Raw genomic sequence first — 25,355 nt, 5'->3', positions numbered from 1 at the left:
TGCCATGTCTGCAGAAAGAGGTTGTTTGACATCCACAGAGCATGTCATTTGTCCTCTGGATTATTAACAGCCTCCTTTGCAGTGATCTCCTTTGGGGAGCATTCACTTAGGTAGACACAAATATCTTTATAATCTGTCCTTTACAAGAAGACCATCAACATTCCTCTTCTCCATATGTCTTTGTCACCAACCTTTCAATCTGTTTCTTTTCCTAACTATCCAAACAGTTAGCAACCACACATGAATTAGTGTACATACATCTGTCTTCTCACATCAGACAAAGCAGATATATTAGCTTCCTAGGGCTGCCAAAACAAATGACCACAAATCAGGTGGCTGGGAATAACAGAAGTTTATAGTCTCATAGCTCTGGAGGCTAGGAGTCTGAAAACAAAGTGTCAGAGGGCTATACTCTCTCTGAAGGTTCGGGGGAGGATTATGTCTCACCTCTTCCTAGCTTCTGGTGTCTGCTGGAAATCCTTGGTGTTCCTCGACTCGTAGATGTATCACTCCAGTCTCTGCCTCTGTCATCACGTGGCAATTTCCCTGTGTATCACATCTAAATGTCCCTCTTGTAAGGACACCAGTCATTGGGTTAGGGCCCACCTTAATCCAATAGGACCTCATCCTAACTTGATTACATCTGCAAAGATGCTGTTCCCAAGTAAGGCCACGTTCACAGGTTCTGGGTAGACGTGCATTTTGGGGGAGAACACTATTCAGCCTAGTACAGCAGACAGTCCTGCTGGGAGGATTTTCCTTCACCACTGTCCCTTAGAGTCATTTCTGGGAGGGGCTTTGTCTGAGCACATTACCATGAAGTTAAAATTTAATTACAACAGGATAGATGCAATTTTACATATTTGAAACTTATGTATTACTGAATAACCTTCATGTTAAAAAAGAAAATGCAAAGTAAATTAATACTTGGAAATAAATAGCAATGAAAATAATACATGTAAGTATATATATTTATTAAGAAATAAGATAGCTTTAAAATGAAGCAGCTAAGCATTTAACTAGGGTATTTGAATAAAAGTAATATCCAAGGAAACAAAAAGGAAGCAAAAAATAAAAATAAATAATACAAATAAAGGGAAGAAATAAAAGCAACAATATTTTTTAAAAGACAGAAAATATTAAAGAAATATTAAATGAGAGGCAAGTCCATGGCAAAATTGATGAAGAGAGAGATATAGAAACCACAATAAATAATAATATGAAACAATGGAATTAACTACAGTCTCAACAGAAATTAAAACTTAGCAAAACAGTATTATGAATAATATAATATGAAAATAAATATGAAAACCTAAATGAAATGGATAAAACTGAAGAAGAAACACAAAACTGCAAAAATACTGCAAGGAGAAAAAAACTTGACTCAATCAATAAATATTAAACAAAACAAAATAAAACCTCCAGGCCTAAATGTTTATACAGAAAATTTCTACCCAAGTTTTAAGGTATAATTAATGTGTAGTTTATTCTCATCAGCAAACATAAAAACAAATGGAGAAATCTTAAATATATTCCTTGAGATCAGGAAAAGGAAAAGAGTGTTCAATATTCCTGGTGATATTTAGTATAGAATTACTGGTCTTGACCAATGCTATTAGGAAATTTTGTAAAAGGTGAAGGGATATAAGAGAAAAGACTAAAATGTCATTTTTCCAGATAATATGATTATCTATAGAGAACAACCAACAGAAACAAATCATAAACTTATTAGAATAGGAAAGTTGAATAATATTTTTGATACCAGCACAACAGACACAAATTAATTGCTTTTCTCTACAGCAGCAATAATGAACTAGACAATGCAAGTTAAGGAAAGATATCATTTAAAATAGCAGCAATACATCTATGAAGAAAAATGTAAAACTGCAGTAGAGGACACAGAGGATGACCAGAACAAGCGAGAGGACATTTCATGCTTTGGGGTGAGATAACAATATCACAGATATTAATGTTCCCCAATTAGTCTATAAAACCAATATAAACCCAATCAAAATTGTAGTTGAAAATTTTAAGGAACTTGATAAACTCACAGGGAGGAGTAAAAATTTGTAAATACCCCCTCTCCCATCACGCACTGCACGTTCGTGGGGAACCTGGCACTAAACCATTCCTAGACTACCTGCTTCTGGGCTGGGGTTTCCTACATAGCAGAGCATCTCCCTCAGCCCTTGACACAAGGGTTTGAAAAAGAAAAAGAAAAAAAAAGAAAAAGAAGAAGGGGAAGGGGAAGGAGGAGAAGAAGAAGAAGGGGAAGGGGAAGGAGAAAAAGAAGAAGGGGAAGGAGAAGAAGAAGAAAGAAAAAAAGTCAATTTAAAAAATATTTTAAAAATTAAAAAGGAAAAAAATTAAAGTAAAAAAGAAAAAAACAAAACAAAACAAAAAAGAAACAACAAGGTTCGTAAATAGCTAAGTCAACTTTGGAAAAGCAGAATAAACAGTAGGTTTTGCCCCGTCAGATATTAGGGCATATTACAAAGCTATAGTAATAAATACTGGGTATTGTCGGCGTTGGAATAGACAGACAGATAAATGGGCAACTAGACCACCATGTGGACACAATAAAACTGGATTCCTTCTTAATACTATGTACAAGGGTAAACTACAGATGATTTACAAGCTTAAATGTGAAAGACAAAACTGTATATTAATGGAAGAATATGTAGGGGAATTTTATTTTTTGAGCAGGGAACTTGGAGGGTGACAGCTAAACATAAACAGTGACGGTGAGGATGAATGGTCAGACGGAAGCTATTAAGGAAGTTACCACTGACAGACTCCTTATCCTTCCCTTCCCACGTTTAGAGGAGACAGGTGAAGGGGTATAAAATGCACACACATTGCTATATATTATGTAGTTACGTGTCAGATTTGTGGCACAGTGCTATAAAGGGGACAAAATTTGGAGCCAAAACTCAAGTTTAAGTCATGGCTCTTTCACTTACTAAGTGTGACCATGAGCCTTAGTTTTCTTATCTCCATAGAGTGCATGGTCAGAAAAGATAAAACTTGCAATATACAGTATGAATGTAGTGCCCAGCACCACCTCCCCCCCCCTTTTTTTTTTACTAGCACATCCTCCTTCCTGTTACAGTTGATCTTTGGTCTATGTATCTGGGAGTCTGCTTTCTCACTTGCTGTAGATAGGCCAGTTCAAACAGGATTAAACAAAACAAAACAAGAAGAGAAAAGGGGAATTACTAGCTCTTGTAAATGTCAAGTCCATGAGTAAATCTAATTTCTGGCAGGGCTGAATTCAGGTGCTCAAACATGTTTCAGAAGGTTTTCCCTCTCCATCTCTTGGCTCCATCCATCATAGGTCTGGTGTGCCCTGTCTGGTGTTCCCAGCAGTTTCATGATATTATCTTCACAGTTTCAAGAAGAGCCTCTTTTCTGTAAATTCTCACAGAAGTTCTGGGATACATAAGCTGGTTGGGTTAATGTGTTTTCTTTTTCATCCTTGACCCGATCGCTGCAGCCAGGCAAGCAGCACTTGTTTTGATTAGCTTAAGTCAGTATCACGTGGCCATTCTTAGAATTTAGAAAGGAGTCAGGTGCACCCAAACTATGAGTACTAAATGTAGGTTGGGGTAGTTTCCCAAGGAAACACAGGCTTCTGTAATAAAAGAGGAGAGGAGGAGGTGCTTGGCAAAGAAAAATAAGATATTTATTGTAATATCGCTTCTCTTTCCTTTGTCTTTGTTGTTCATTTTGACAAGAGATCCAGAAACCTGGTGATTAGCCCTCAGGGAGGAACTTAACTTGAATTCAAGGATGGCTGAGTACATAAGGCACCAGGTTGTGTAGAAGAGTAACTTGGAAACTGGTAAAGCCACTTCCTTGCCTCCTTATTACACAATCAGAGGACTTAAAATTTTTTTATTGAGATACAGTTTATAACATACAATTGACCCATTTACAATGCACAATTCAATAGTTTTTTGTAATTCAGAGTTGTGCCACCATCATCACGATCAATTTTAGAACATTTCATCATCTATGTACCCTTTAGGAATCACTTCTCCCCTTAATTCCCCCATCTCCACCAGCCTTAGGCAGCCATTAATTTACTTTTTGCCTCTATAGATTTTCCTATTCTGGATATTTAACATAAATGGAATAATGTAACATGTGATCTTTTGTGACAGTATCATTCACTTAGCACAATATTTTCAAGGTTCATCTGTATTGTAGGACATATCAGTACTTCATTACATTTTATGGCTGAATAATATTCCATTGTGTAGATATACCACATTTTAAAAAGTCCCATTCATTAGTTTATGGACATGTGTGTTATTTCCACCTTTGGGAGTTGTTTTTAAGTGAAAATAAGTTTTCATTTCTAAGGGTAGACTTTCTGGGTCAAATGGTAACATTATGATTAATTTTTTGAGGAACTGCCAGACTGTTTTCAGCAAGGGTGTATAAAGGTTCCAACTTCTCTACATCCTAGACAGATCTTTTTATCTCCTGTCCTTTTAAAAATTACAGCCATGTAAGTAAATGTTAGGTAGTATCTTGTGGTTTTGATTTGTATTTCCTTAATGGCTAATGATGTTGAGCATCCTTTCATGTACTTTACTGGCCATTTGTATATCTTCATTGGAAGAAGGTCTTTGTGGATATATATATAATTTTCAATAATTTTTTCCCATTCTGTGGGTTGTCTTCTCATTTTCTTGACAGTGTCATTTGAAGTACAAATATAAAATTTTTTTTTCTTCTTTTTTTTTTTAACATTTTTTATTGATTCATAATCATTTTACAATGTTGTGTCAAATTCCAGTGTTCAGCACAATTTTTCAGTCATTCATGGACATATACACACTCATTGTCACATTTTTTTCTCTGTGAGTTATCATAACACTTTGTGTATATTTCCCTGTGCTATACAGTGTAATCTTGTTTATCTGTTCTACAATTTTGAAATCCCAGTCTATCCCTTCCCACCCTCTACCCCGCCCCCCCCCGGTAACCACAAGTCTGTATTCTCTGTCCATGAGTCCATTTCTGTCCTGTATTTATGCTTTGTTTTTGTTTGTTTGTTTGTTTTTGTTTTTTAGATTCCACATATGAGCGATCTCATATGGTATTTTTCTTTCTCTTTCTGGCTTACTTCACTTAGAATGACATTCTCTAGGGGCATCCATTGTGCTGCAAATGGCATTATGTTGTCGGTTTTTATGGGTGAGTAGTATTCCATTGTATAAATATACCACTTCTTCTTTATCCAGTCACCTGTTGATGGACATTTAGGTTGTTTCCATGTTTTGGCTATTGTAAATAGTGCTGCTATGAACATTGGGGTGCAGGTGTCATCCTGAAGTAGATTTCCTTCTGGGTACAAGCCCAGGAGTGGGATTCCTGGGTCATATGGTAAGTGTATTCCTAGTCTTTTGAGGAATCTCCACACTGTTTTCCATAGTGGCTGCACCAAACTGCATTCCCACCAGCAGTGTAGGAGTGTTCCCCTTTGTGGATATATATATAATTTTCAATAATTTTTCCCATTCTGTGGGTTGTCTTCTCATTTTCTTGACAGTGTCATTTGAAGTACAAATATAAAATTTTGATGAAGTCCAATTTATCTATTTTTTTTATTGCCTGATTTTTTAAAAATGCCACCCTTGCTGCTTCTAAACCTGGTACTTTCTACAAAAGCTTATCTCGGTTTATTTTATATATAAGCTCTCACAAACACTTTAGGCAAATCCTAAGAATGTTATTTTAAAAATATGACTCACCAGCACAGGACAGCAGAGCCTGAATAAGGTGAGGAGGACATCCATCTGGAAGTGGCCAGATGTGAGGTGAAGGCTCAGAACCTACATAGGGCTAGGAGGACATCCATGCATGAGGAAGGCCCAGCTCTGGGTGCTGGAGCCCAGAAAAGGGAGGAAAGCATCCACGCAAAGGAGCAGCCTGGCGTGGGGAATCAGAACTTGACTGAGCTGTGAGTTCATGCAGGGGACAGCTCAGCGCATGTGAGAGGAGAAGGAGAGAGAAGGCTCTCACACAGGGCGTGGGGTGGCCTGGCATCGAGTACTGGAACACAAGTGAGATGAGAAGGATTTCTGCATGAGGAAGAGGACGGCGTTGGTGATGGGAGATTGATTATATTCAGGAAGAATTATCAAATATCAAGGATAATGAGGGCCAAGTTTCTCACTACTGGAGAAAGGACTAAAAGTATAGAAAGGAAGAAAAGTATAGAATGAACCTTATGGTGGTGAATTAGAATTGGAGGTATTGGTGAGAACTCATGGTTTTTAATATTTAGAGATATAGAAATAAAGATGTAATTAGGTATATATACACTTTCACATATGTATTCTTATATACATGTTCATACATACATAAATACATACATACACTCGTGTTGATTAGATCTGTCCTCTGAAAGAACCCGGAAGCAGTGACATCTCAATAGCAATGAGCGACACTTGTACCCAGATATTGGTTTCTAAATACCGTCTGAGAGCAGGCAAAGCAGCTGGCTTGTAGATGAAGGCAGAAACCCGTTCATTCCAGGACGGCAGAGAGTGAAGTCACTTACAGTGAGAGGCCAGGCGACTGCAGTGGTTTGGGGACCAAGCTTTGGGTCCACACGAAGAGAGAGGAGGATCCTGGCCCTGGATTTGCAAAGTGATGTATCGGCATCAGGTTCTTAACATTTCTGAGCTGCAGCTCCTCATCTATAAATAGGATAGCATAAGGGTAGGAAGGGACGATGTGAGTGAAATGCCTGGCATGCTGTGAGCACTCAGCATTCTCGCTGGGAACACCGGAAAGGCATATTGTAGCTGCAAAAGTCAATCAAAGACATAAACAAAAAAGCAGAAACTCTGTGAAAACTTTCCAAAATCTTCACCTAAGTTCAGGCCAGGAAACGGGTGCAGTTCCAGGGGCTTTCCAGTCCCGTATACCAGCCTTGAAATTAGTACGTATAATTGCTATTAATCCTTTCATGTTAATTAAGCCTATTAATACAACTTGTCACAGGGCACCTCACCGGTGTGGTGGAGAGCCCCAAGAGCGGGGAGTTGGACGGGGGTGGGATGGGAGGAGTCATGCCAATTTGATTTCATTCCACGAAACTAATGCGCTGGGGAAATTCCTGTGAAAACAGGCTGCCACTGGGATCTCACCACTGCTCAAATCAGAGTCTTCTCAGTTTCCTGCCTCTCCCAGCAGTGCTTACATCCAGTGAGTCACCAAGACTTCCTTCCCAATTTCCCCACAGCTGTCCTGTTTCTCTTCACCTCCACTCTTTGGTTCCAGCCCTCAGCTCTGACTTACGCTGTGCAAAACTTTCTAACTGGTCTTCCTGCCCCTAGTTCTGATGTTCCCCAAACCATTCTCTTTCCCCCCATGTAATGATTTCCTTTTTTCCAAGGATTAATCGGATCATGTCACACCCACATGGAAACTCCCCAAATCCTATTTCTTCCAGAATAAATGTTGCACTTCTTAGATATCATTCAAGGCCCTCCTTCCATACAATCAGCTAAAACCAAGGTCCTCCCTGTCTGTTCTTCATGATGTTTTCACATTTCCACCTCAACTCTACCTATCTTCCTTCCTTTTCCTTTTTGCAATGACAATTCCTTTTTATATCCTGCTGTCAAATATCTTTAATCACAGTTTAAAGTGCCCATAGGAAAACAAAGAGTCTAAGAGACTGTGATGTAAGCACAGGCCCCTGCCCCTGCCCATCACAATCTCCCCTTCCTCAGGGTTTGCAGCTTTTACTCTTGTTGGTTTTTTTTCATGCTTCTTCCATATCGCTAAATAAAATGCTTATGTTGCTACTCCATTTTAAAATTTAAACTTTCTATTTCAGAAAATTTTGCTCTTTTACACACACACACTCTCACCCTTCCTGACCACACATTTTGCCAGTAAAATTATATTACAATTTTGCAGAAATAAATATTCATGTAAATGATAATCCAAGTTGAGATGTAGGATATTATGACAACTTTTCCTTTTCTGCTTAATTTCTCCCTTTCCTCAGTTTTCTGTCAGTTCTGTAAAACTCCTCCCACTATATTCAGAGGCATCACTTTTCTTTTTGGTTTGTTTTAAATCATTTCATCTCCTTGTGCTTTGCCTTTTACAGAAGTGCACTCAAAGTTTGTCTGCAGGTCTCTCGATTTATTGGCCTGTCATGCAGTGAGCAAAAAAGAGCTTGGACTTGGTAGCATGTTGATCTTAGGCCTTTGTTACAGGCCATTCATGATGGTCTCTGGGAAGGAATCAATAAGATGAAGTGGCCAGTTTCACTAGGGGTGGCTCATTCACATCCACATTCCCCGGAAAAACATGGACCCTGAATTATCAAATTCAATAGTCTGTGAATGAGCATCAGGGAGGTGCAGAGGGGAAACTCTGACATGACTCATCAGGCTTATTATGTTCGGGGTGCTCGTTTGTAGATAGGCCACAGTGGCTTATAGGAAAGAATGCTCTACCACCTGACCGTGAACAGAGCAGGGACATTAAGGGACTGGGTTTTTCATGGGAGGAGAGTGACAGGTCACTAGGGACTGATTATCCAGGAGAAATAATGCAGGGGGCAAGTTGGTCACTTTCTCCATTGGATGGCAATAGCGGTTGTATATATTTATGTTCAGAGAAAAAATTAGTCTTATTCTTGGAAACTGAAGAGAGTCCATTTATCTTGAGAGGCAAGTTTAATCAGAAGAAGCAGAATGGCATGTGTATGTGTATGATTCACGTAAAACTACTGCTATCAGCTTTTGCTACTGTGGTATCCAGAATGTATCATACGGCTCCTGCTTTAATTAATAACATTTAATCAATTTTGTCACCCCCCAAAAAAGTTTGTCTACAGCTATTATCCTGGGACCTCTCTTCGCTTCTCGTGATGGAGGGCTTGTCTAGTAGATCACATGTCACCTTCTTTTTTGGTTTACTCCCTCCTTTTGGAAAAGCACATTATTTTTCATTTCCTAGAGAGAATTCATATAGGTATATATTTTTTAAACAATTGATTTTTGGGGTGGGGGGGTAATTAGTTTATTTATTTATTTTTAAATGGAATTACTGGGGATTGAACCCAGGTCCTCATGTGTGCTAAGGATGCGCTCTACCACCGAGCTATGCCCAACTCCACAGTGTAGGTATATTTTTTGAAACCTTGTGTGTATTAATATATTCTCATTCCACTTTCATGCTTGAATGATCATCTCAATGGGCAGGACAATTTTATATTAAAAATATTTTCCTTCATAATCTCATCATCTAGCTTTCAGGGTTGTTGCTGAGAAGCCTGATCCCATTCTGACTCCTGATTCTGTATGTAGGGTCAGCTTACTTGACTTTGAAGCCTTAATTCCCTCCATAGCTTGTTTCAGTTAGGATGTCTTCAGCAGCAAGTGAGTGAAAATCAACTCAAGGTGGCTTAAAAGATAAGAAAATGTATGTCATATAAGAAATCCAAAGTAGGATGGCTCCCAAGATAGTTGATTCATTGATAAACGGCATTATCCTTAAGCCTAATCTTCCCATTTTCTAGCTTTTCCCTCCTGTCTTTTCTCCTTAGATTTACTCTCCTTCTGGTCATGAGGTGGCTCCAGCAGTTCCAGGCATAGCAAATGTCCAGACATGAGAGGATGTATAGGAGGAAAAGATAATCCCTTCACAGTATCCTTTCTAGGAGTGAGGAAACCTTTCCCAGAAACAACTAGTCAATTTTACTTCATGTCTCATTGGTGAGAATGTTATCACCTGCCCAAGGGAAAATCAGTGACAAAATGAACGGAATTACCTTGATTGATTTTGATTAAGTCAGGATTCACTCTCAGGAGCTGAGGGAGTAGCCAGCATCCACACAAGACATGACCAAGTGGAGGAGGTAGACACCCCACCAGAACTGGAGCTGCAACAGCAAGGAACAAGGGGAAATGGTTTCTGGAGACAATGCCTACTACACTCCGGGATGCACTCTGTTTCATTGATCCTGACGTGATTACAGTTCCTCCCGTGCTCATGTTTTTAGGCTCTGACTCTGCATTGGCTCCTGCTGTTTCTGTCACTGTCTTCAGAAAGCTGAGGGGTAGGCTTGATATTTGGAGTCTCCCTAGGAAGGCATTTATCTCCATGCACTTCACTGGCATTAGATTAGTCTTATGTCCCCTGTAAGTAGAGTGTTGTTATTGGGTGCTCCCCTATTCACTGAGTTGGGGCCCTGGCTGCAGGTTTGCACTGAAGCTCCTCCCGTCACTACCAAAGCTAACTGGTTCAAGGAGAGGACAGGGAACTCAAATTTAACCAATCAGATTCTCTCCGTACTTGGTTTTAGAACTGAAGTCTCCATTTGCTTCAAACTTTAACTTCAAACTCAAGAGGGGCAGCTGTATTCCATCTTGTGCTTTGAGGGGTACAAAAATCAGCTTGCAGGGAAGGGTGCGAATGCACAGAGTGAAGCAGAAATGCGATGGAGCGGAGTGCTCCTGGCTTTCCACTTCTTAATTTCAGTCCTTGTCTGAGGGCTCGCTGCATTCCTACACTTGGGTCTCATGAGGTAAGCCAATATCTTCATTATAAATCCCCCTTTCAATTTAAACTAGTTCCCTGGAAGTTCTGATATTTTTAACCAAATTACAACTAACAGGATGTCCAGTCTTTCTGAATTAAGGCTATAAAACCTCAGAGCTTGTGACTTTATCATGTGCCTCAGGGCCTCTCTGCCTTATCACCAGGTTTAATTTATGTTACACTTTGTGAGGACTCTGGTATGGTTGGGAAGGGGATCTGAGATTTTGTAGGCAAGAACTGGTAGAAAGGGTGTGTGTTTGGTTCATGCAGAGACTAGTAGATGTTTCATTTTTCCTTTCATGAGGCACACAGTAAACATTAATACATATTTGAACAGACGAGCATTCTATACCTCATAAATCTGAATCTGATGAAAGATTAAATTTTGAAGCGATTGTTAACAGCTGTTGTGTTACATGACCTAAAAGCTCAGCAATTATTCTTACGTGTTGCACCTGTGGTCTCTGTGTTGCGGTATCAGCCTTGCACCCTTGGGTTATGCAGCCAATTTGCCGTGGGGGGGGGACAATCCTAGGGCCGACACAGGAGACCACTGAGAGAAGGCCTGAGGAGTTACGAACAGCTTGGCTCCCATCTGAACAAGCACTTTGGTTCAGAATCTTGACATAGATTTTGCCACCTCTGATCATGTGTTTGCCTTCTGGCCAACTTCCATTACTTTTTGACCCAACTCTTTATCTACATAGTGTTTTGGACAAGTTGCAGCTATGGTCCCAGGATCCCTTTCCTTGTGAGATCTGTGTTAGAATTAGAAAAAAAAAAAAAAGCTGGCATGAGATTTGGGATGTAGCAGTGAACCCAGAGCCATGCGCTGGGAGAAGTATGCAGGGAGGCTGGCACGCCCCACTGGCCGCCACCCTCCACTAGACTGGTGGCAGGTCCAGAGGTCCGTGTGCTCCCCTGCCCCACACCCAGTCTTCTCTCAAGTGCAGACCTTGCTGGCCACCAGTGACCGCAGGCTGGGCGGTTTCACTCTGACAGCTGAAGTGCCTGGCTTTCCAAATGAATTTGCAAGCTCCCTCCTGCCCACCTGCACCAGCACTAACGAAGGCTGGTTAGTGACTTTTCCCTGATCCTTCAACTGCTGCTTTCAGACTCTTCATTTCCCAGCTTCTCCAATAATGTGGGTAGTAACTATGTCTTGTTTGCTATCTGTGAGCTGGTCTTGAGATGAGTTAAGGCCGTGGGACCCAAGGCCACGATCAGAGCATGTTTGTAGTATGCAGTAAATAATTGCTCCACACATACGTCAATTATATAAGATTTAGAACACAGGAAATAGAAGTACGCAGGTGGTAGAGATATTCTGTAAGCCTAATGAACAAAGAAACTCAGACCGCGCATGTGCTGACAGAAAACAGATAAAAGCAGTACAGGTGCATCATAGAGGCACCTCCCTGTGGCAATAAAGTGTTGTTAACCCCATGGTGTCTCCGGCTGAAGTCTGTCCGGCAGTATGGCAACTCCTCGTGCATTTTTTCGTTTGGGCCGCTCACCTCCTAGAACCCCACGTCAGCCTCCCTTGGCTGACACTATCCCACAAGTCATTCTAGCGTCTAGCATGTAATGAACCCTCAGTGTACATCTGCTAAATAAATGATCTTTAGTTCGTAGAAAGAAGGAAATAAAAAAAAGAAGGAAAGAAAAGGAAATTACTTCTCTCATTGAACTGGCCCAGATGGTGGAGATTCTCTTCTGAATAATTTTGGCTAGGAGGAAAAGGGGCTTTCCAATCTCTTCTTACTTCTTAAAATAATTCCACAAGGCATATTCCTTAGAAGAAAAAAAAAAGGCACAGTTGAAAGAGAGAAATGAAAGTAGCTTGCTTGAGATCCTGGGGCCAGAGAGGAAGTAAACCAAAATTAGCACTTGTACTTACGTCTTTCCTAACTACGGCTGAAGTCTACTCAGGAACCCTTTATCTCCCTGCCTTTATCAAACCCACTTTTGTTCACCACCCTTTCCACCCCCTTGCCCATATACACAAGTAGACATGTTCAAACACCACCACTAAAAAGCCTACGAAAGTATGACTCTCCCAAGTGGAATACATTCAAGTCATTTTCGTGGGTATTTATTAAGCATCTTGAAGTGGGGAACTTGTGCTGCAGGCAAAGCAATGAGGCACGGAGGGCAAATGTGGTGTGCTGTTCCTGCTGGAGAAATTTGACAGGAGATCTTTGATGTGGAAACATTGTCGGTTGTTACTCAATTGCTATTCTCAGCACCGTGTCTCTTTCTCATTCCCCACTTGAGTCTTGGGGTTATGGCTTCCTCATGAATAGACATCCAGAGCAGCTTCACAAGATTTGGCAGAAAGAGGCCCCCGCCTGAGAGAACACTTTGTTATTCCTTAGGCGAGTGGTTCTTAAAACAAGGTACCAGTAAACCTTCACCTGGGGAGCCTCTTCAAAATGCAGGTGACGGGCTTCCTTCCTCGGTTTCCTCCTCTAACTCTGTCCCTGCAGATTGAAAATTCAGGACATTCATGACATTTGTACTTTTCACAGGACTCCAGGTGCTCACCTGATGCAGTGGTCCTTAGGCTACTCTTTGAGAAATGTCCAAAAGCACATGAAGGAGAACCACCTGAGCGTTTCTGTTTGAAAAGATGATTCGTGACCATCTGAATTAGAATTTTGGAACCAAGGCCTGGGAATCTGCGTTTTGAATTAATTACTCTCTTGATTCTGAAGGGTCCACAGATCCCCCTTTGAGGAGTATTACCGGATCTCCTACTCTACATTGAAAGCGCAGTTTAGACACAAAGCCCTTTGGAGAGAGAAAAAGGAAAAAAGGGAAGGTCTTTCTCTCCAACAAACACTGATTTTGGATTCATCCTTTCCTAACTCTTAGAATCCATCGCCAGTTTACTGCCGATCTGAGCATTTCCTGGGAAGTGGCTGGGTTCCCAAGGCCAGGCAGCCCTCACAGCCTCTGGGGTGGTCAGGACTGCTGATGGGCCCATCCCAGCTAGTCCTGATTTGCAGACCAAATATTATCTGCAGCCCCATCAAACAGTAATGGGAACCTCAGAAGCCTAGGAGGTGTGGGGAAGTCAGGAGAGCACTGAAGAGGTACTTTCCTGTCCTCCGGACCCACACTTCCTTTCAAGCGCATTCCTGCCTCTTCACTCCACCCCTCTCCCTCCCGGCTCCCGGGCCCATCTGCAGATTTGACGAGGCTTTCCTGAGCCACCCCGCCCCGCTCCCCGCTTTGTGGAGGACACTCTGCCCCATAAGGCACTACTTTTTCTCACTAGCTTCTCATAACCAGAGCTGCCACTCCGTCAACTTTACTAACTATAAAACCTGCTTCTAGGACTGGACGGAACTAAGCACTGGGAATGCGCCAAATGCCTGGACTAAAGCTACTGCAGGAAAAGTGCTTAGGGCAGTGCTTGGCTGGTTTAGTAATTAGAGCCATTACTCACCACCGCTTTGCTGTTTATCTCTCAGACCCTGGAGAATGCGTGCTGACTGCTGAGCTGCTGCTCTTTGCAGGTGAAAACCTGAGGCTCCAAGAAAGTTTAGTCACTTGCTTCTGATCACATGGCTACCAAGTGGTGGAAGTGGAATTTTCACCCAGTTTAGAGACCGCTCCAAAGCCATGCTTTTTCAACTGCAATTATTAAAACCTCAGTCTGAGGACTTACATTCAGAATAAATATAGGAAAACTTTAAAAAAGTTAGCTTTTAAAAAGTTAGCTGGAGATATATACACATTTGTGTGTGTGTGTGTGTGTGTGAAATTAAAATCACTTATCAACGACTTCAAAAAAATTACCCACTTTACATGGGGAAAGCAACAGATTAAACAAGATTGGAAATGTGTTGATAGCTCCTGACTATCACTGGATATGGAGATTCAGTACATGAATCTCTTTGCTTTTGTATCCATTTGAATTTTTCTTCACTGAAGAGTTAAGAACTAAATGCACTTCACATCTGTCCAAGATCTTGTGATTACAGTAGCAGATTATCTGCAGGCCCTAAATCGGTAGTTGATAGACTTCACAGTCAGTGAGGATTCTCTTGTTTTGAAAGATTTTGAATACTAGGTTTTTATTTTTTAACTAACAGCCATGAGAGTCCTGCGATGGAGGTACAATGCTCCCTTTCAGGTGGAAAACCGAGGCAGCGAGGTACCTTCTTGAGGGCTCCTCGCTGCCATGGGAGGAGATTTTGAACTCAGTTTGTCTCATGTGCACACATAGTATCTTGCCCTGTTTGAGGGCACCACCTTGAAGCAAATATTCATCTTATATATCAGCTAGGAATGATTTTACCACAAATAACAGAAAACTGTACTAATCATAGTGTACATGGCTTACGCAGTAAGGAATGTTAATACTGTCCTAACCGGAAGGTTGGAACAAGGCAATTCAGGTGTGATGCAGTCACTCAGTCACGGCTCCCAGGTTCCAGGCGCTTTCTGTCCTGAGGCTCAGACACTCCCTGCACCATACCTTTCCATCTTTAGGCTTGTCTTCTCATTGGCATAAGACGCTGGCCTCACACAACCTTTCAAGGCACTTAAGAGTGGAAGGAAAGTCAGGGGCAGTGCTGGCAAATTCTTAAATGTGTTTATCTCCTCAGCAGGAAACAAAATATTTCCCGAAGTTCCCAGGAGACTTCCTCTGTGTCTCCCTGGCACAGTGCTTTTTCTGTGGCCACCTCAGTTATAAGAAAAACTGGGAAGTTGAGTAAAGAAGGATAAAATGACTAGGGTTGACTTAGATAAGTGGTCCATAAGCTTGGGACACATCGAATCACTTGGCAGTGTTAGATTACTATTATTTATTATTATTTTAAAAAATAGGGATTTTTACTTAAAGTTTTTCAGGAACACTGGGGAGAGATTTGTAACACATAGCCCAGCAAAGTTTCCTAAATATACCTTTGAACATCCCTCTGTCCCCAAAGTCCCACTTCTTTTATCAGCTGCCTTAATCTCACCCTGTCTTTCCGAAGAAAGGAAAGCCTTCGAAATTCTACTCACTGCACCCTTTCTACTTCTTTCTCCTAACTCCTCATTTCCAGACCTTTCCTTCTGTGTCTCTTTATTTCTTCCTCATGTAAGAGAAATCTAGCCCCTTGTGTTAGTTACCTATTGGAGTAACAAATCACTCCAAATTTAGCAGCTTAGTAATAAACATGTTCTCTCAGGATCGCTGTGGGTCCAGAGCTTGAGAGCAGCTGACTCGGATATTCTGGCCCAGCGTCTCTCCTGAGGTTGCAGGCAAGATGCTGGCAAGGGCTGCGGTCATCTGAAGGTTTGGCTGGGGCTGGAGGACTCCCTTCTGAGATGGCTCACTCATGTGGCTGTTGACTTGAGGCCTCAGTTTCTCACTCCAAGGCCTCTCCATAGGACTGCTCAACATAGCAGCTGGCTTCCCCCAAGGCAAGTGGTCTGAGAGAAGGAACATGCAGGGAGCCCAGAGCCTCAGATGGTGGAGTCTCTGAGTCACACACAGTCACTTCTACTCTGTTCTGTTTGCTAGAAGACAGCCACCAAGTCCAGCCCATACTCAAGTGGAGGGAAATTAAGCTCTTCTTCTTGAAGGGGTGTGTGTCAAAGGATTTGTGGTTATGTTTTTTTAAACAACCGCATCCACATATCATTTAACTTCTTTATCCCACAGCAGTGAGTTTTTTGAGGGGAGAGGGACAAGGGAAAAAAGGTACAAAGGAATGGGAACATGAGTTGGTAGCTGTGTTAGTCTCCTGGGACTGCCATCACGGAATACCACACACTAGGTGGCTTAACAACAGAAAGTTATTTTCTCATAGTTCTGGAGGCTGGACGTTCAAGATCAAGGTGCTGGCAAGCTTGCTTTCCGGTGAGGCCTCTCTCCTTGGCTTGCAGACGGCTGCTTTCTTACTGTGTCCTCACATGGCCTTTCCTCTGTGTGCACTCACTCCTGGCGTCTCTTCCTTTTATGAGGACACCAGTCCTATTGGATCAGGGCCCCACCCTTGATCTCATTTCACTTAATGATCTCCTTGAAGTCCCTTTCTCCTAATACCATCACATTTGGGGGAGTTAGGGCTTCAATATATGAATTTGGGGGACACAGTTCAGTCCATAACAGTAGCTACGTGTGGCATGTTGCTGCTTTGCCCATTTCTGCCACTAAGATCATTTTAAAATAAAATGGCTTTGTGGCTTTTTTGGGCATTATGAATATATTGTACAGTTTAATATAATCGTAAAGTTACAACAGTTTTATAAACAGTATTTTAAAGTAACATCTTTCCCCTTAGGAAAACCATGAAAGTAATTCTTAAAGCTTTTTATTGTGGAAAAATAGTTTTTGCAGAAAGATGCATAAAACACAAATGTACAATTTAACAAGTTACAAGGAAGACTCATCCCTTTAACTGCTAACCAAGTTAAGAGATAGAACACTGCCTTCAAGTCAGAAGTGCCCTGCACGTACTTTACAATTGCCTCCCTTCTCCCTCCAAGGGTAACCGCTGTCTTGCATGATATTCACTTTGTTGCCATTCTTTATGTTTATACTACCTAAATATTCATCCCTATGGAGTGTTCAAGGGTCTAGGGATACAGTAGTGAAAGAAATAGAAATCGCCCCCTCCGATGGAGTTTATATTTTGACACTAAATAATAATAAATAAAATGTATAAACTGTGTGGTATGTTAGAAGGTAAGAAATGCAAAAAAAAAAAAAAAGCAGAGCTGGAATTTGCTTGGCTCTCTTAGCAGGTAATGGTTTCAACATCAGAAGGGAGATAAAGGGAGAATTAAAAGTATGGAGGGAAAAAAATAAATGCAAAGAAGGAGAAAGGAATAAAGAGGAAAAAGAGAAGAGGGAACAACAGAAGAAGGAGAAATAGAATGTCAATGGGGAAGAAAACAGAACAGATGTTAAGAAGAGGGAAGGAAGGGAAGTAAGAATGAGGCAGAGAAAGAAACCTGTGAGGTTACAAGTTCTCCCTCATCTGAAGAGTTACAGAAAAGACCCTGAGCTGGAACCACTTTATTTACATTTTGGTGAAACTAAATTCTTAATCTGAGAGGGCAATTTCCTATATTTTCCATTGCTTCCACTTGTTTAATATAAATTTATTCTTTGTCAGCTAAAACTTAGCTTTTGTGAAAGCACTCTTTAATACTTTACAAAATTCAAGCGGCTATTTTAGAGACGGATGTTTTACAGCCCATAACAGATGACCGGGCTGAGCACAAGCTATGCAACATGCCTGGACTTTGTAAGAATTGACAACTATTAATAAAGCATTTTTCTTTAAAAAAAAAAAAAAAAGCAGAGCAAGGTAAGGGGATTGGCAGTGCAGGGGCGAGGGTAGGGAACACTAGAGTGTTAGGGAAAGTCTCCTGGAGCAAAGGCTTGATGGAGGGGAGTGCAATCCTGTCTGGAGAAAGTCTGTTTAAAAGCCTCAGGTGGTGTATTTTGTTTCGTAGGGCTGTTCTAACAAAGTACCACAAGCAGGGTGGCTTAAAACAACAGGCATTTTATTTCTTCATGCCTTGAAGGGCCAGAAGTCTGAAATCAAGGTGTTGGCAAGCTTAAGTTCTCTTTGGAGGCTCTGAGGGAGAACCTTTTCCTTGCTTCTTTAACTTCTGATCCTTGCTGGAAAACCTTGGCCTTCCTGGGCTTACAGACACATCACTCCGTTCTTTGCCCCTCTTGTCATGTGGAGATCTTCCTTTAGGTCCCTGTCTTTTTTGTAAGGACACAGTGATTGTATTTAGGACCCATGCTAATCCAATAAGACCTCATCTTTTTTAAAGAAAATTTTTATTGAAGTGTCATTGATTTACAATGTTGTGTTAGTTTCAGGTGTATAGCAAAGTAATTCAGTTATACATATTGTGTATATATAATATATATATAGTATAGATGTATATATTCTTTTTCAGATTCTTTTCCATTACAGGTTATTACAAGATATTGAATATAGTTCCCTGTGCTCTACAGTAGGTCCTTGTTGATCTATTTTATACATAGTAGTGTGTATCTGTTAATCCCAAACTCCAGTGTATCCCTCCAGTACAATCTCATCTTAACTTCATTACATCTGCAAAGACTCTAAATAAGTTCCAAATAAGGTCACATTCATATGTACTGGGAGTTAGGACCTCACCACCTCTTCAGGGGACACAATTCAACCCAAGACTTGAACACACCCTGCAGGCTTCAGAAACAGCAAGGAAGCCAGGGAGGCTAGAGCTGCTTAGATACATTTGAGAAAGACTGCTTAACCGTAGGGTAGAGAGGAGTTCGTTTAAGCATTGTTTTACCTCTATTTCTTTCTCGAGTATATAGTATATGTGGGATCAATCTTAAAATTTAAAAGCATATTAGTTTGCAGTGCCTACTAATGAGCTGCAGGGGGTGTCCGTTGATTTATTGTTGGTACCTTGGAAGTAGAAATGGAACCTGAGAGACAGTTAAGAATTGGTGACTCTGGCTGATAATTCAGGATTGATTTTAAGCAGATCACTCTGGCTGCTTTGTTGAGGAGAACTGTAATGTCCAAGATTCATAGGCCTGATGCTAGTTAACCTAGTAAAGTTGACCGATACCCAGCTAATCAGAGGCACGGCAGGGATTCAGACCCAGGCAGTCTGGCACCAGGACCCACGCATTGGACTTTCACTGCGCTGCTACCTGCAGGGTGCCTCCACTCCTGGTGTTAACCCCCTGTGTTATCTCAGGCACCACTGGCAGAATAATACTTTCCTTGCTCCTTTCAATTACCTGCTTTAGACGCCAAAACCCAGGAGGGAGCCAAGAACAGGGGAGAGCCTGTGTTCTGGCCAGTGGAGCCAGAGAAAGAGGAGTCTGGTCTTTCTGTCAAGCACAGTAAATCCTATTTCCTCTCAAAACTCACACAGGTACATTGTTCAGTAAAGGAAGTAGAGCAGATCTTGGGCAGCCAAAAAAAGAAAAGGGAAAGAAGAAAAAGAAAACACACACACACAAAGTCAACTGTGTTAACTATGTGGAGTGATAGATGTGTTTATTACCTTGATCCTGGCAATCATTTTATAATGTATATGCATACCAAAATCATCACTTTGTACACTTTAAATACATACAATTATATTTGTCAATTATCCTTTGATAAAATTGAAGAAAAAGAATTTGTCTTAGAGGTTTAGGCAGACAAAACAATTAAGGAGTTAAATTCACAGACAGGTTTAACATTAGGAAGTCAGTGTTTGAGCATGTATAACAGATCCTACACTTCGAAATAATTCCTTTTTTAAAGATCCTGAATTTTGGTAGATTGATCTTTATTGCCTATGGGGGCTTATATGAATTCTAATTTTAGATTTTGGCTTAAAAAAAGAAGTTTAATTGTTTTAAGACAACTTTTACAACTGACAAAAAGAGAGGCAATAACTTCTTTTTCCACATTTCTCCAAGCTGAGAATGTATACTTTTCATAATTGACTTAACTCTTCAAAGGAAAAGAGCTTTTCTTACACATGGGGGGAGGGGGAAAAGGGGGGACAAAGTTTAGACTGCAGGGGCTGATCACAGAAACTTGCATACAGAAAGTGCTCAATAGATACGTGTTAATTGGCTTAAATTTAATTGAATTAAAGCTCAGGATGGAATATGGATCACTGAAATGAATAAAATTAAGAACATATGAAAGATGTTTTGAACAGGACCGAGCATCAAAGCCAATTATCAAGGACCTTCTGATATGGACCAAATGTCTCAATGGACACTTTGGATATGATCAAAGGTCCTGCAAGGTTAACGAATGTTTCATGTAAGTGGGTAATATAAAAGCTTTAAGTTGTAAAAAAGAAAAAAAAAAGAACATATCATATGGATATGGTAAACATGGGATATATATCTCCAAAAGAAAAGACTTTAGGATTAAAAAAAATGGTATCCTTTTGTACATTAACTATAAAGAATTCTTTACATAAATATACCAAAACACAAAATAGGTAAAATTATTATCATTTACTAACTTATTAAAGACTTAGTACCATAATATTTATATATAGGATTTAGACAAATTCATGGAACCAAGCATGAAAACATTTCTGAGATCTATAATATTAGGTTTCATAAATGATACAAAGGCTTAGAAATCGTTCATATTTACGGAGTCTCCAGCCCAGGTGTTTTGGCTTCCTAGTTAGACCCTTCCTATCAGAGCACATCACCTCTTCACATGGTCTTTCTCCTCAGGAAAAGAGTTCAACTGATGTGATTTATAATGTATTTGAAAAGTCAGTAAAATGTGACTCATTTTAACAAATGAATAACTAGAGATCTATTGTTTTCTGATTGCTCCTACTCTCCTACCTACTCTTAAAGTAACACTATAAATAAGCATGAAATTGAAATGTCAATCGGGCTGAAGCAGATAAATCCTTTAATTAGAACTTTATAGGACGACACTGTTACACTGCCAGAGGCCTCATATACTAAGCTGGGTAAAGATCTTTCTTCCTATTCTTACAACAAATGCTTTATGCTTGTGCAATGGAGGAATTCAAGTGTCGCTGTCAGGGGCTGAGCCCTCCTGATGTAAACAACTGTGTGGCAGATACAGGATAGTGGTGCTGTCCTGAGACCAGCCAGGGATCCCCACCAGGGATCCAGGTTTTGTACTGGGGAGAATCCTAGGCTGTAAATCACATGCCATAGTCTTGGATCAGGATAATGGATTCTCATCTGCTTTGCCTCCCGAAGAACAGAATGGGTAACTGAGAAACTGTAACTTCTGCCTCTAAGGGGAGCAGCGAAGACTGGACACTAGCTGTGGCTATTAATTTCTGTTCTGGTCAGAAAATAATGTGTTTAAGGTACAGAAACCTACCCAATTGACCTCAAATAAAATGGATGTGTAGTGAATGTTGTTGCTAGGATGCAATGGAAATCTCACGGACAAAGGGACATATAGTCCACCCAGAAGATCCAGAGAACTCAAAGGAGGTAGGTCAGGAGTGAAACTGACCTGGGTTAAATTTGGCTCTGCAACTTACTAGTTGTATAATTGTATGTAAGTCATTTTGTAATCCTATAAACTTTTCCCCTTAACTGTACTAGGGAAACCATTGTCTTCTTTCCTCCTAAGCTGTGAGGGTCAGATGTCATGTCAGATGGCCAAGAATGATGGCTGGCATGGAGTAGGCACCCAACAATATGCTTTAAAATGATTCAGTGCTCTAAGTGTGGCTCATGGAAGAGTCATGGGGCAACCCTGGAAATAGAAGAGATGGTTTAGGGAGTAGGTGATGAATTATATTTTGGATATGTTGAAATTTTCACTGAACAGGATATTCAGGGAGGAAGTTCCCACAAACCATGCAAATGCAGGATATGAATTCAGGAAAGAAGGCAAAGCTGGCTAGAGAATCAGATTTGGGGCCCATGCAAAGAGAAGTGATAGTTACATCAGCAAGAGGAGAGCTGTTGAGAGCACTGGTGTAGAATAAATAGGGGAAGATGGGCATGCACATAATTAAGGGGAGGAAGAAGAGGAGGGAAACCAGGGAAGGAGTGGTTAGAGAGGTAAGAGAATTAAGAAGGTGCTTGTACAAAGGGGTTGAGAATATTTAGGACTTTCAGTGCTGTTAAGTTCTTTGGTGATTTTTTAAAAAGTACATTAAATCTTCATTAATTAATTAGGATGTTAAATGGGTAATTACTGCTTTCTAAGAATTTTTTTTTATTGAAGTACAGTCAATTTACAATATTGTGTCACTGTCTGGTGTACAGCATAATAGTTCAGTCATACATATATATACATACATTTGTTTTCATATTCTTTTTCAGTATAGGTTATTACAAGATATTGAGTATAGTTCCCTGTGCTATATAGTGTAAACTTGTTTATCTATTTTATTATGTTTCTTTGATGATTTAAAAACTTTTGCAGATGAATTGCTTTATCATTGTCTTAGAGCTGGTGTCATTCCTAGAGAAGTTTTGGGGGTAGCCATGAAAAAGTGTATGCTGCATCTGTAATTTATATATTAAAAGAAATAAAACATTGCTCTTTTAAATTAAAAGAGAATACATAATGAGAAATTAATAGAATGTTTGAAAAGGGGAGTTGTAATAATATTTACAAGTATATACTCTAAAACCTTGCCCTAATTACTAATTACAATCTTGGAGGAATGTATAGTGTGGTAGAGAAAGCAAAATATCAGTGTTGGGTCAAATCCTGTCATCTGCTTGAGGTGCCTGTTTTTTTCTTCTCTAATAACGCAAAAATCACATCACTAAATTAATAATAGCATCTACTGATGTGATAATTATATGAGACAATGTATATGAAGTACCTTAAACAGTGCCCAATGCATAGTTAATGTTATCACACAAGTATTGTTTTTGTGTTAAGATTATTACACCTCCTTGGCAGTCCTCCTTGTACTTTAGTTTTACCACTAGGTGGCAGCAATGCTCTCTTAACCAATTTAAATGAAAGGTGGCAACTTTCTGAAATAGTTGAGATCAGTGAAGATCTTTCTTTATTCAATAGGAAGATGTGTGTAGGGCACCAGAAAAACAGGGGGAGAGAGATTAGAGATCGAGATAGAGATAGAGAAAATAGGAGAGAAGGGAGAAAGGGAATGAAGGGAGAGGGAGGGTAGGAGAGAAGAGAGATGTTTAGAAATAATTTCATATTTCGTAAGAAAATACTGAAGTAGTGATTATGGGCAGGGGGAACAAGACCCATATTGGATACCCTTCCACATTCTGTAGAATTTAGTGTTATTTTTGTTTACAAATACACATGGGGGAATGATGGTTATCATATACTGCTGACCCTTGAAAAATGAAGGTTATACGTACCACATCTTCTTTATCCAGTCATTTGTCAATGGACATTTAGGTTGTTTCCACATCTTGACTATTACAAATAGTGCTGCTGTGAACATTGGGGTGCATGTATCTTTTTGAATTAGAGTCTTCTCCAGATACATGCCCAGGAGTGGGATTGCTATATCATAGGGTACGTCTATTTGAATGATGAACATTTATAATCTTATATTTTCTGAGGGCCATGAATCATGCAGTGTCTTAGCATGTGAACTTCTCCATAAGTTGGTTTGTGTCCTCCCCACATGGCAGCTGACCTCTTCCAGGGTTAGTGATCCAAGAGAGACGACAAGAAGGTTAAGCCACAATACGTTTGATGACCAAGTTTCAAAAGTCATACTCTAACTGCCACCATTTTTGTTTGAAGTGAGTCACATAGGAAATAACTAAACACGAGTGTCAGGAATAATATAAGTATACATAAATGAAGTTCCCATGTAGACAAATTAGACTATCTGGTCCCTCTCTCTCAGTGTGATCCTGGACCCACTGCATTCTTTCCCTGCATCTTGATTTCTTCATCTATACAAAGAGAACAGGTCACGACACCATGGCCACTTCAATTCTAAGGTGGCCTATCTCTGCCCCATCTGAGTGTGACTTCAGTTAATAACTTGGTCTCAGTTTTTTCATTTCTAAAATGAAATGATCCTAGAAGTGGTTTTCAAACTTTTTAGATCCACTGTAAAAACAACTACAGTTATATTGAAATAGCGCATACACATAGGCATGTGTATGAGAAATGAAAGTTCCACAAAACAATTCTTAAAAATACTTATATGCATGTTGTACTCTCATTCCCCTCCCCCAGGCTATGCTAATTAATTTAAAAAATTCAGGTCAAATCCTACTATGTTGATTTCACAATACAAAGATAGCGTCACCATTCTTTGTGTTAAAATACTAACAGCCCCTTTCACTCCTGGCTTCTCAAGGGAGTCCTCATCTTCTAGTTTCTTGGAGGCACAAAAGTACCCTCTACAGGTGGGTCAACCCTGCCAGCCTGTTCTAATTAGGTAGGAGCTAGTATCAGAGGTAGCTTGTCAGGGTGGAAAGGGTATTGCGTTTAGCTCCAAAGTTGGCCCTATAACTCACCAGCTATCTGACCTTGGGCAGTCCTTTAGCCTCTCTTAGCGGAATCCTCCTCTCTACAATTCAAATAGTAAGTAATCCCTTGCCTATCCCGTAAAGTTTTCCTAGGTTCAAAATTAGATAATTGGGCACTTATCCTGTGGCAGAGAATATTTACAGACCCCATCTTTGACCCACACAACCACCCTGTAAGATAATAGAGTAGTTTACTTGTTTTATAGGTGAAGAAATGGAGGCCTAGAGAACTTACGTAGGCAAGATCTTAAAGTTAGCAAGTGGCAGAACTAGAATTCCAAACCAGTTCTGACTCCAAAACCCTCATGCAAAATGGAGGCAAACTATTTTCACCTGATATTAAGTCGTGATCATCTGACATATCAAAATATCAACACATTCTGAATCGCCCCGGTGTAATGACTTCAGAAAGGAGTCCGTCAGGCCTTATTTTCTGATCCTATTTTGCTCTTAACGCGGACCACGAGTTTCGAGCTTTAGCGTTTAAAACGCCTTGACGCACCAGGACGTCCGTGTGACCTCTAACAACGCTTCCGCTCCTCCAGGGGCACCCGTGAGACTCGCTCCCGGTCAACACGTCGGGATTGGGCACATTTCTGTAAGTGGTGCCCTCAGACCTCTTCTCACAGCCCCCTCACATCTGGAAGTGTGGTTTTCATGCAAAGGCCTCGCTTACAGCCCTCTCTTTCGCTGTGGGCTTTGCGCCGTCAAGCGTGACCCGGTCCTCGGCTGTGGGACACGGAGCACCCCGCCCCCGGCACCGAGGGGACCCCGCGGGGGCCTTATCCCGGGC

The 25,355-nt window shown here is 40.5% G+C and overlaps 2 long non-coding RNA genes across 2 annotated transcripts; both read right to left on the bottom strand.

Annotated features, from left to right (window-relative positions):
• Nucleotides 1-12,657: 12,657 nt before the first annotated feature.
• On the bottom strand, nt 12,658-14,217 carry LOC140687114 (uncharacterized). The gene is made up of 2 exons (XR_012061218.1): nt 14,039-14,217; nt 12,658-13,067 (listed from the first exon to the last, which is right to left on the bottom strand). It is a non-coding gene; the product is annotated as an uncharacterized lncRNA (long non-coding RNA).
• A 3,864-nt stretch (nt 14,218-18,081) lies between these two features.
• LOC140700275 (uncharacterized) lies at nt 18,082-25,347 on the bottom strand. The gene is made up of 3 exons (XR_012078659.1): nt 24,896-25,347; nt 23,429-23,714; nt 18,082-18,310 (listed from the first exon to the last, which is right to left on the bottom strand). It is a non-coding gene; the product is annotated as an uncharacterized lncRNA (long non-coding RNA).
• Between the last annotated feature and the right edge of the window lie 8 nt (nt 25,348-25,355).

Source organism: Vicugna pacos, chromosome 2 (assembly GCF_048564905.1).
Source record: "Vicugna pacos chromosome 2, VicPac4, whole genome shotgun sequence".
Classification (NCBI taxonomy): Eukaryota; Metazoa; Chordata; class Mammalia; order Artiodactyla; family Camelidae; genus Vicugna; species Vicugna pacos.
Note: the sequence above shows the minus strand (reverse complement) of the source record. Positions and strands in the feature narration are given on the sequence as shown.